The sequence below is a fragment of the Cibotium barometz genome, chromosome 39, assembly GCF_041138505.1.
Source record: "Cibotium barometz isolate CiBa-2024 chromosome 39, ASM4113850v1, whole genome shotgun sequence".
NCBI classification, from domain to species: Eukaryota; Viridiplantae; Streptophyta; class Polypodiopsida; order Cyatheales; family Cibotiaceae; genus Cibotium; species Cibotium barometz.
This window is the reverse complement of record NC_141084.1, coordinates 46,725,452-46,736,414: the sequence shown is the minus strand read 5'-3', so window position 1 is coordinate 46,736,414 and position 10,963 is coordinate 46,725,452. Positions and strand designations below refer to the sequence as shown.

Genomic DNA, 10,963 nt, shown 5'->3' with positions numbered 1-10,963 from the left:
TCAAACTTTGGGTGAACATGATGAAGATGATATGAAAGCCATCTTATTCACCAACATAGAGGGGATTTCAAAGTATAATGAGATCCTAATAGAACTAAGGATGTCTCATGAGATAGAACATGATGAGTTAGTAGTCCTTATTGATGAAGATGACCATCTTAGAGAGCTCATTCGTTGTAGCAACACTTGAGTCAGAGAAAGCCTTCCTCTTCAAGATGAAAGGCAACCAAGAAAGGACCATGAGGTGCACCTTGCAAAAAGCTTGCACATATACAAGATAGGTGTTTTAAGATGATGGCCAAAGAGCAATCAAATGATCATGCAAACTTGGTGCAAGATCATGAAGATGAAGATGAAGATGAAGATGAAGATGAAGCTAAAGCATCTATAAACAACTGAAGCATCTATAAACAATTGAAGAGCATGAAGATGAAGATGAAGCATCTATAACAACTGAAGAGCATGAAGATGAAGATGAAGCATCTATAATAGCTAAACACAAAGCCCTCTCACTATCATGGTAAATCTTTCTCGTAACAAGGAAGATTATGATAAGGATTTCTAGTCTTTGTTTTGTATGAGTCAAGGGTTCTCTCTGCCCTGGATCTCCACCAAAATCTGAATATTTTGTAGTCATGGGTCCTCTGCCAGAGCAGGAAGTCCCTCAAAGTCTAAATATTTTAGATGTCTTTTTATAAGCCTTATTTTTATAAAAGGATCCTTTTTATTTTCTTTCTCTGCATAGAGCCAAGGGGGTTGTCTATGGATAGACTCATCTAGGCATTATGTATGGTCAAGCTCTTGTGTTAGTCCTAACATGAGAGTTTCAAGTGTTGGAATCATTGTGTATTCTTTTGTATTTTAGTTTAAGAGCCCAAATTATCGTCATACTTAAGGTGTCTCTCTTACACCTTCTTATCTTTGAAGGGGGATTTGTTAGATATTTTGGAGTCTAGTAAGTATCCACAATGGTGTGTGAATACTTTTTAGGTGTGAACACCCTCTTATTAAGAGAACATTAGATAGGGCCTTGGTGCCTATATAAAACATTGTACATGGTGAAAGTATTATTGACGATCATTGTTGTTTGTATGTGTGTTATCAAATCTCTCTCTCTCTCTCTCAACACGCACCTCTTTCTCTCTCTTCGAACCTGCCAACTCTTCCATCGGTGAAAGACCACGTGTGTCTCTTTCTCTCTCTTTAAACATGTCTGTTTTCTCTGTCCTTCTCTCTCTTAGTTGTCCCCTGTGTTGAGAACCTTGTTGTACATTATCATATATATCGGGTGTGTGTGTGGTGTAAATGGTCCTTTACGTTAAAATAGGGATTAACATTGTATAATGTGAGTTAGTGTGTGTGTTATAATGAGAATGGAGAAGAAGAAGAGAGCCATGGAGGAAGAAAGGGGTGGAAGGAGAAACCTATGCGTATTTTCTTGTCCCGTACACACACAGAGCAGGTTGCGGTTGAGGAGAGTCGACGGAGAGCTCAAGAAGGAGTCATAGAAGCTGCGGGAGAAGCGACGGAGAAGACGGCACTTGATTCGGGCAAGGAACGAGCAATTGGCGAAGTGGCGTGTGAAGGGCCGCTAATCTAATGAATTCATTCAATTAATTCGTTAATCTAGGGAAGTGTAGAAGATCTGATCTGTGTATGTCTAAAGGAGTTTTTTTAACTATTGTTTGATGCTTGAAGATTAATGAAGAGCTGGAGAAGAAGCTTCTGAGAGAGATTAGCAAAGTTTTTTGAAGAGCTGAGTAGCCCACACAATCCCTATACAGGCGCGTGCTTTCAGACGTGGCATTCTGTTGCATGCATGTCTCGGAATTGAAAACTCCAAAGAATCGGAGAAAAACAGTACACATGGCAAGGCGCTCCCATGCTGCATGTTTTCTGAGAAGTCAAGGTAATTACCTTCTTAATGACCATCATTAAAATCGCTGAAAAAGCTCTTGTTCATGCAAATATGTTGCGGGTGATGAATTTGAGTGCTGACGGATGCATTGTGATGATGGAGACTCATGCTTGCCGTAGGATTTTGCAGATTTGCGGGAATTTTTACAGCTCGCCAACATTCAAAATTGGCCGTACATGTGATTTTCAAGCAGTTGCCTCTTGGAGTTTCTGGCCGTACATGTGATTTTCTTTTCTTGATGCTGGATGCATGCGGCAGTGATGATGTGGCCCTGATGATGCGGCAGTGATGATGTGGCCGTACATGTGATTTTCAAGCAGTTTCCTCTCGGAGTTTCTTTTCTTGATGCTGGATGTTACTGGATGCATGCGGCAGTGATGATGTGGCACTGATGAATTTTTGCGGGACACATTTTGGATGCTATTTTGCATTGCTTTTGAGCCTTGACGGCGGCTACGGGTTGCATATTGGAGCGGTGCCTATTTCCAGTGCATATTATCCGTGTTGGACTCTAGATATGCCGTATTTGACAGAGGCAGGCTCATGGTTTTTGGTTAGATACCCTGAGCTGAAGTAGGCCAGCTACAACTAGTGGGTAGATTCTTGTATGCCGGAGTGGATGCCTTTATATATAGCACATGCTTATGCAGTGATATAGTATATATAGATGCTGGATATTATTTGGCCTATCGTTCATGTTTTTTTTAACAGTGATTTTTTGAGTTTATATATATATATATATATATATATAAGGGGAGACTCTGCCGGATTTTGCCCAGAATTACTGCATGTTTTATGGTATTTGGCAGTGATAGCACCATGGGTGAGACATCTCAGGTTACACATATCGTGGGCGAGAAGCTCACAAAAGGCAACTACAGTGTTTGGTCATATATAATAGGCAATTTCTTGATGGGAAAAGGTGTTTGGGACCTCATTACGGGAGATGACAAATGCCCAGAATTGAGTGAAGAGCCGAAAGAAGATGAGGTGAAGGATTACAAAACATGGGTCGAGAAGTCACGAAAAGTATTTCATTGGATATCATTGTGTGTGCTAGAGACCTTGATCCCACATATAAAGAAGGCATCAATGCCGAAAGAAGCATGGGATATAATCACAAAGATGTATGGCAGGAGTACAAAAGCAAGGAAGATACAATTAAAGCAGAGACTGCATGGTATGTGGCACGGTAATCGGAGCATTACCGACTATGTTGCTGAGATACGGCAAATCACAGAAGACTTAGCCATGATTAATTATAGTGTAGAAGATGATGATCTAGTGTCCATAACACATAATGGACTCGGTCCTCACTATAAGTCCCTGGATACGTCGATTTCTGTGAGAGGAGAAATGCCCGACTTCGAGGAGTTGGTGGCGTTGTGCATGACTGAGGAGGTGAAGGTTGGTATGGGAACTTCTAGTAGTGGTGCAAACAGGGACCAGATATTCTATCACAATCGAGGCTGTGGAGGCAATCGAGGCCGCGACGGAGTTGGATGAGGACGAGGTAGAGATGGTCAAGGCCATGGCCATAGTGGAGGCCGAGGAGACTTTGCATCTCGAGGAGGATTTATGCCTAGAGGCAGGGGGAGAGCATCACCCCGTGGCAGAGGTAGAGGCCGCACAGGTTTCACACAGCAGGATGTGCAGTGTTATGGATGTGGCAGGTATGGACATGTTCAGCGTGACTACTGTCATCAACCTAGCTATGGTCATAGAGGTCGAGGAGGTCGCCATCAGTACGACAACTATGCAGGCTACGATGGAGGATACAGGAGGGAGCAGTCTTATGATAGAGGATCAGGAGGACACTTATTTTCTATGAAGCATGTGGTAGGGAGCACGCTACTCAAAGCTGGCCTTAAGGCAATCCTAGATATAATGGGGATCTAAGAGGACTCCTATGAGAAGCATTGGGGGAAATGAAGGAAGCCCACGCCTTACATGTTGAGAAGCTCTCCAGTGAGGTAAGTTGAGTGAAAGAGCAAGTGGAACGCATAGGTCATGAGAAAACTGATTGGCTTCATGGCAGATGACTATTGCCGCCTATGAAATGGAGGAGGAAGATACAAAGTCCCAAGTGATATTTTGGACCATGCTTAATCAAATAATGGAATGCGTAAGTTATGAGAAAGTTAATTTCCATGGATTCATGGCAAATTGGAATGTGGTTAGAATTGTACTCAATGGAGGAGCATATAAGAAAATGGAAGGCCGTGAGAGATCATGTCTTTTCTATTGGGAGTAAGGTGCTATATCAAGGATGCTCAGATGGAGAATAGAGAAATGTATGAGAAATGGAGAACTACCTCAACAAAATAAGAAGCTCTTGCTTAGTGTAGGCTTATTCGCAATTGGTGGAGAAATTAAAGAGTGACATACTGATATTCCATCCCTAGATAGTTGGTTGTGTTGGTGGGAGATCCGTACTACCCATGGGGGAGAATGTATGTCTATGGTAATGGTCTTGCTATAAGTCACTTCGATACGTTAGAGAAATGGATTAAGTTGCATTTGAGGGCATTAATAGTGTGTTGGGTATTTTAGGAGGTGACATCTAACGACTTGGCAACACTCCTAGGACAAATCTTGTAGAATCTAAACATGGAACTTAAATGGCATAAATTTTCTTCTTGTACGATGCTTGTGTCTCAAATATGGCTATACCCTTTTGCAAAGTGCCAAGCAACATGCTTACATGTTAGGGAGGCACGTTGGATCGGGTCGTCCCAACCTTGAGACATTGATGTATAAATTGACCAGTAGGAATGCTCCTCAGATGGATAATAGAGAAATGTACGAGAAATGGAGAACTACCTCAACAAAATAAGAAGCTCTTGCTTAGAGTAGGCTTATTCGCAATTGGTGGAGAAATTAAAGAGTGTGACAAACTGATATTCCATCCCTAGATAGTTAGTTGAGTTGGTGGGAGATCCGTACTACCCATGGGGGAGAATGTATGTCTATGGTAATGGTCTTGCTATAAGTCACTTCGATACTTTAGAGAAATGGATTGAGTTGCATTTGAGGGCATTAATAGTGTGTTGGGTATTTTAGGAGGTGACATCTAACGACTTGGCAACACTTTTAGGGTAAATCTTGTAGAATCTAAACATGGAACTTAAATGGCATAAATTTTCTTTTTGTACGATGCTTGTGTCCTAAATATGGCTATGCTCTTTTGCAAAGCGCCAAGCAATATGCTTACATGTTGGGGAGGCACGTTGCATCCGGTCGTCCCAACCTTGAGACATTGATGTATAAATTGGCCAGTAGGAATCCTCCTCATGCACATTAGGAGAAATATGGACTCTTCATTTTGCCCCTTAAGGGGTTTCTCTCACTTCTCTCTCTCTAGAAAAATATTCTAAAATAATGTTATAATATTAGCTCTTGTAGAATCATGGAGATCTCTTTATATTGTTTTTAAAAGAGATTAACCTATTATTTTATTGTAGTACTATCCCATCTCCAAATTTAGGACCACCTGTACTTAAAATTTTTAAATCTAAAATAATAATATTCTATTTGATCTAAAAACGTGAAGCATCTAAGATGTGATACTCTTAAATACTTTTCATCTTATTACATCCATTTCACATGCTATTCCCATTTAGTAGCTTTTTCTAGTTTGATTATGATAATGGGACTTTTTTTAATTTTCTACCAATTGCTTGGCATATTTAAAGGTTCTTTTTCTCGAGCGACTATTTCTATATTCCTTCTCAATTTCTCAATTGAATTATATTCAATATTCCTCTTTTGAATAAAAGAATTCATGGGATTTACAGAAATTAATTCTACCTATATTTTCACTTTTGATAAATAACCATAAATTGAATTATACTAAAAATTTCTCTTCTTTCCATTTAATTTCTTGGATCTCAATTACCATGGAAATTTCTCTTTTTTGCATTTAATTATTTGCATTCCAATATCATGGGAATTTCTCTTTTATCTCATCAATATTTCTCATAATAAAACACCCATGAATTCAATATGTTAGGAATTTCTCTTTTCCCATCTAAATGATGGAATTCCAAATGTCATAGGAATTCCTCTTTTACCATTTAAATATTTTTTTACCATTTAAATATTTCTCATAGATAAAATAAATTTATCTAAAATTTATCTTTGAATTTAAATAAAATATCCATTAATTTCAATATGCTAGAAATTTCTCTTTTCCCATCTAAATGATGGAATTCCAAATGTCATAATAATTTCTCTTTTATCATTTAAATATTTCTCATAGATAAAATAAATTTATCTAAAATTTATCTTTGAATTTAAATAAAATACCCATGAATTTTAATATTCTAGGAATTTCTCTTTTACCATCTAAATATTTCTCATAGATAAAATAAATTTATCTAAAATTTATCTTTGAATTTAAATAAAATATCCATTAATTTTAATATGCTAGGAATTACACTTTTTTCATCTAAATGATGGAATTTCAAATGTCATAGAAATTTCTCTTTTACCATTTAAATATTTCTCATAGATAAGATAAATTTATCTAAAATTTATCTTTGAATTTAAATAAAATACTCATTAATTATAATATGCTAGGAATTTCTCTTTTTCCATCTAAATGATGGAATTTCAAATATCATAGGAATTTCTCTTTTACCATTTAAATATTTCTCATAGATAAAATAAATTTATCTAAAATTAATCTTTAAATTTAAATAAAATACCCATTAATTTTAATATGCTAAGAATTACACTTTTCTCATTTAAATATTTGAATTCCAATATGTTGAAAATTCCTCTCTCATTATTTAAATTTATCTTTGTAAAAAGATAATTTTAACTAAAATCTTTCTTTAATTTTTAAATAAAATATACATTATTTTAGCACCCCAATTTTTCTCTTACTTCATTGGAATACATGGATTTCCATTATCATGGGGATTACTCTTTTAACATAAAAATGAATTACTAGAAATTTCTCTTTTTTCTAATTAACTATTTATGCATAAACATAAAATCAATTGTTTCATGATTATAATGAGAATCATTCAATTAATCTAGGATGATTAATCTTAGAATATGGTAGGAAGTCCTCTTTTCATATTATGAATGAAAATGATTTATATGTTAATTTTTTAAAAATTTTATCATAGCTTCGCTGCTATTACTGATAATTCTCAATAATTTTAAAAACATAAAGTTTAGTAATATTATATGATAGAATAACTATTAATTAGATTAATATCCAATTATGGACTTGATTCCTAATTTTTTTATTAATTAAATAGCATGAAAGAATTAAAAAGTTACTTTTTTGGCCTCAATTTGACAAGCATAGAAATTACTTTTAGATTAGAGAATTGCTTCATGAGAAGCTTCATTTGAATAAAGAATAGGTCATAGGAATGACCTTTCTTTGGGGGAGAGAGAGACATGCTTAAGAAAAATATTTAATTTAAGCATAAATACAAATTTATGTGTTTTATCACTACAATTCATTAAAGAACTTCAATTGTATTAAAAAGCCATTCAATTGAATGCTTCTCAAGCTTGAGAGGGGTTGAGAAGAGAGAACATTTGGAGATTAAAAAAAGAGAGACCATAAACCACACTTTACCTCCTAGATTGCTTGATTCTTTAATCAATGTAGAGGCCCCCAACCAATCAATTGGTTTGGTATGTTGATGAAGGCTCCAAGGAAGATTGAAGAGAGAGAGAAACTCCAATCTCTCCAATTTGTAGTAGAGGATAATAGAAAATATCATTATTTCAGTATAATACTGGCATGGTATAGTTCTCATATTTTTTTACAAAGGGCTAAGGATCTATTTACAGGTGAGGGAGGTCTCTAACCAAGTCCAACTAGTTTCTAGAATTTTCTAGGTTCAGTTTGGCTGAATTTGGACAAGATTTGGACCTAGTTTGGCTCCCTTTTGATTTGGTTTGATCCAGGAGAGAGGAGAGATAAAAATATCACAATATTTTTGAGTTTAAAACTCCACCACACATGTGAAATAGACGCCTCCTTGAAGAGTCCCCTTCTCCTTACCAAGGTCTCAAAATTGAATCATTATACCCAAAATATCTCATTTTTGAAGTAATATACATAGTTTTTTACTAATAAACCTTGTACTTAGTCAACTCTTCATCTTAAGTGGGCATTTACTCATTTTTGGGTATTTTTCTTTTATAAATTAGATTTATCTCCTCCCCACACTCGGATTGATCCTATTGGCCCATAGGAACCTTAATTGGACCATAATCCAAAAATTTCTGAAAATCTAGACCCTTATTAGGTTAAATGCAAATACAGATTGCGGCCAGCCAAGGCACATTGGATATACTGTAGCTGCACAAATCTACTTGTCCTGATCAATTTACAGACAAAATGAAAGAATGAGCAGTGCTTTGTATAGCAAAGTACTTCCTATCACCATACATGAGGAGATGATGGAACATTGCTCGAAGTACCTGTTGACTCAAAGTCTCAAAATTGCTGGTGTCCTCAATGTAGAACTTCAACTCAGCAGCATGCTTTGGGCTCTGTCAAAGCGGACTACAGGTGCCCTTGTCATGCCATCTCTAAGGAGAGTGCTTGTTACGCCTCCCGATAGATGCATAGCTTTGCACCCTCGGTTAGTGCTTGCCACAAGGCAACCTTCCGTGGTGGCCATAGGTACCATATATTCACATCCATCGAGCAGGAGAGGTCTTGCTACACCAACAGGTAATTGAACATGTCCAATAACCATTTCACAGCACTGTCCAACCACAGACGAGTAATCAAAACCGCCAAGAGGGAGATTCTCCAGTGACCTTCCAGTCATTAGCTCTACCACTCTTTTCCTTATAGATGCTGCCCTCTGCGCATCTCCCACACTTGTTTCCAATGAGTGGGAGGCTACGGAACCACAACTAACTACACATGCAATGTCTTCATCCTTGCTTTCACTCAAGTTCTGCCCCTTGGGTTGTGGCTAGATTGAAGTCGCTGGGACTGGTATTAGCTTAGAGCCATCACGGCTTCTAGCAAGACCTTAAGTTTCATCATCAAAATCCCAATGTCCATCTGAAGTTTTGCCAATGAAATTTTGCACATAGTCGATTCCAAAGAAACCCAGTAGGGATAGATAAGAGAAGCAATAAGGCCAACAAATGCTACAATGTCCCCAAAGCTCAAAATGTGAAGGGGTGTAGGGGTCCTAACTTTTTTCTCCCCCCATCTTCTCACAGGAGGTAGTATGATGCCACAAAGAAAAGCACAATAAAGATCCTAGAGAGTCCTGGAGCTGGCACAGACAACATAAAGCCTGTTATATGCTTGTGCTACACACACAATCAACTATTTCTAATGTTCCCTGAAAAAATCAATGCCGATGTTCCCTGAAAAAATCAATGCCAAGAAGAAGAAGAAGGGGAAGGGGAAAGGGGAGGAGGCGGGGCTTCTGCAAAAAAAAAAGAGCAGCCATAACAATCATGCCCCCTTGCAAAAACCTAGCCCTTGCTGTGCGCAAGTATGCCCCTTATGCAAACCTACTTCTAGAAACCAAACCTGACAAAAAGATGTCCCAATTTCCAAACCCAGGAAGTATGTATATCCGTCCATGGAGCTGCACTGCAAGACCTACCAGTTGAGCAGGGATGAAATAGTTCTTAATAGTCTCGCCAAGCGCGAGTACAATCACTCACAAGATTAATGTTACTATACAGACAGTATGGTGATCTACCTAATGCCAAAAGCATTTCTTTGAATGGTTAAGCCCGTGGTAGACCCTCTTTCCTGAATCCCACCTATTCACCCTTTGGATATTGTCCAAAATGCACACCTTAAGGTAAACCTTTAAGAAATGCTTATGGGGGTGTCTGCATGGACATGCTCAGAAGAAAACAGAAGAAATGCTTATGGGGGTGTTTGCATGGACATGCTCAGAAGAAAACAGAAGCCACATATTTGCACTCTTTTCACCCTCTTGATAATGCTCTTGTCGATATGTTTGCTTGAACAAGCTCGGAAGCAAACAGTTGTCCCATAATTGAACAAAAAAGCGCGGGCACATACCTGATGCACTTGCAAATCTCACTCTGCCTGGCACCATGTATCTCTTTCCTCTCCTTTGCTTTTATGCTGCAGGTGAATTGCCACCTTCATGCATGCATGTGCACATGAACAGAATAAACACAGTGAGGGAAGCAATTCGAACAAAAAACCAAAAACTACCCTTACAAATGTCTCCGCAAATTCTCTCTGAAATGTACCTTCTCTCTGCAGACAACTATGATGTATCTTCTGCTCTGTGATAACTCTGTAAACCCTAAACTCCCTAGAACGTAACTTTCTGCCCTTCAAACCCTAATTCTCCCTTGCCGGTCTGAAAACCCCTATCTCATTTCTGAGATCTGCAACCCGAGATGATGTATCTTTTGCTCTCCCTAATTCTCCTGCTAAGAAAAACCCTAATTTTCCCAGAGATGTATTCCTAAAATGATCTGCAAGCCCTGAATCTAACCCCGCCCTAGGGATGTATAAACCCTAGTTCTCAAGCCTCCGATGATCTCAAAACCCTAATTGCCTTGAGCGTCTGCATGAGAATGAATTGATGGAGGTGTAGGGAAAAAATAGGGTACCTTTTTGAAGGCTGAGGCGCTGCAGATGAATCCACGCAGGGCGATATGGCACCAACAAGCACTACAAGGACAACTGGCCCAACGAAGGCTCCGCGTCCATTTCTGTGCAACACGGGGCCCACACATGCACAGACAGACAGAAACTGTGTTAGGACAAGTAAAAAAAGAGAGTTTTTTTTTAATACCAAAAAAGCTCCAATACTTTTGGTCCATAAAGGAGATATGCAGCTATCCACATCAACAACGCTTTTGAGATATGGATATATGGAGATGTTCATCCCTCGTCTACATCAATGCTACTGTGCACCTACATCAACGTTTCTGATGTCATGCTATAATGCAGCTGATGTGAGATGGTGGATATAATTCCATTCCTTCACTACCAACATTCCAAACAAAAGCCTTTGATTGCAAGTCACTGTATAACATCATCAG

The 10,963-nt window shown here is 38.1% G+C and overlaps 1 long non-coding RNA gene across 1 annotated transcript; it reads left to right on the top strand.

The window, feature by feature from the left end:
* The first annotated feature begins 804 nt into the window (after positions 1 to 804).
* On the top strand, positions 805 to 4,560 carry LOC147616165 (uncharacterized). The gene is made up of 2 exons (XR_015262690.1): positions 805 to 1,909; positions 2,038 to 4,560. It is a non-coding gene; the product is annotated as an uncharacterized LOC147616165 (long non-coding RNA).
* Positions 4,561 to 10,963: the final 6,403 nt, after the last annotated feature.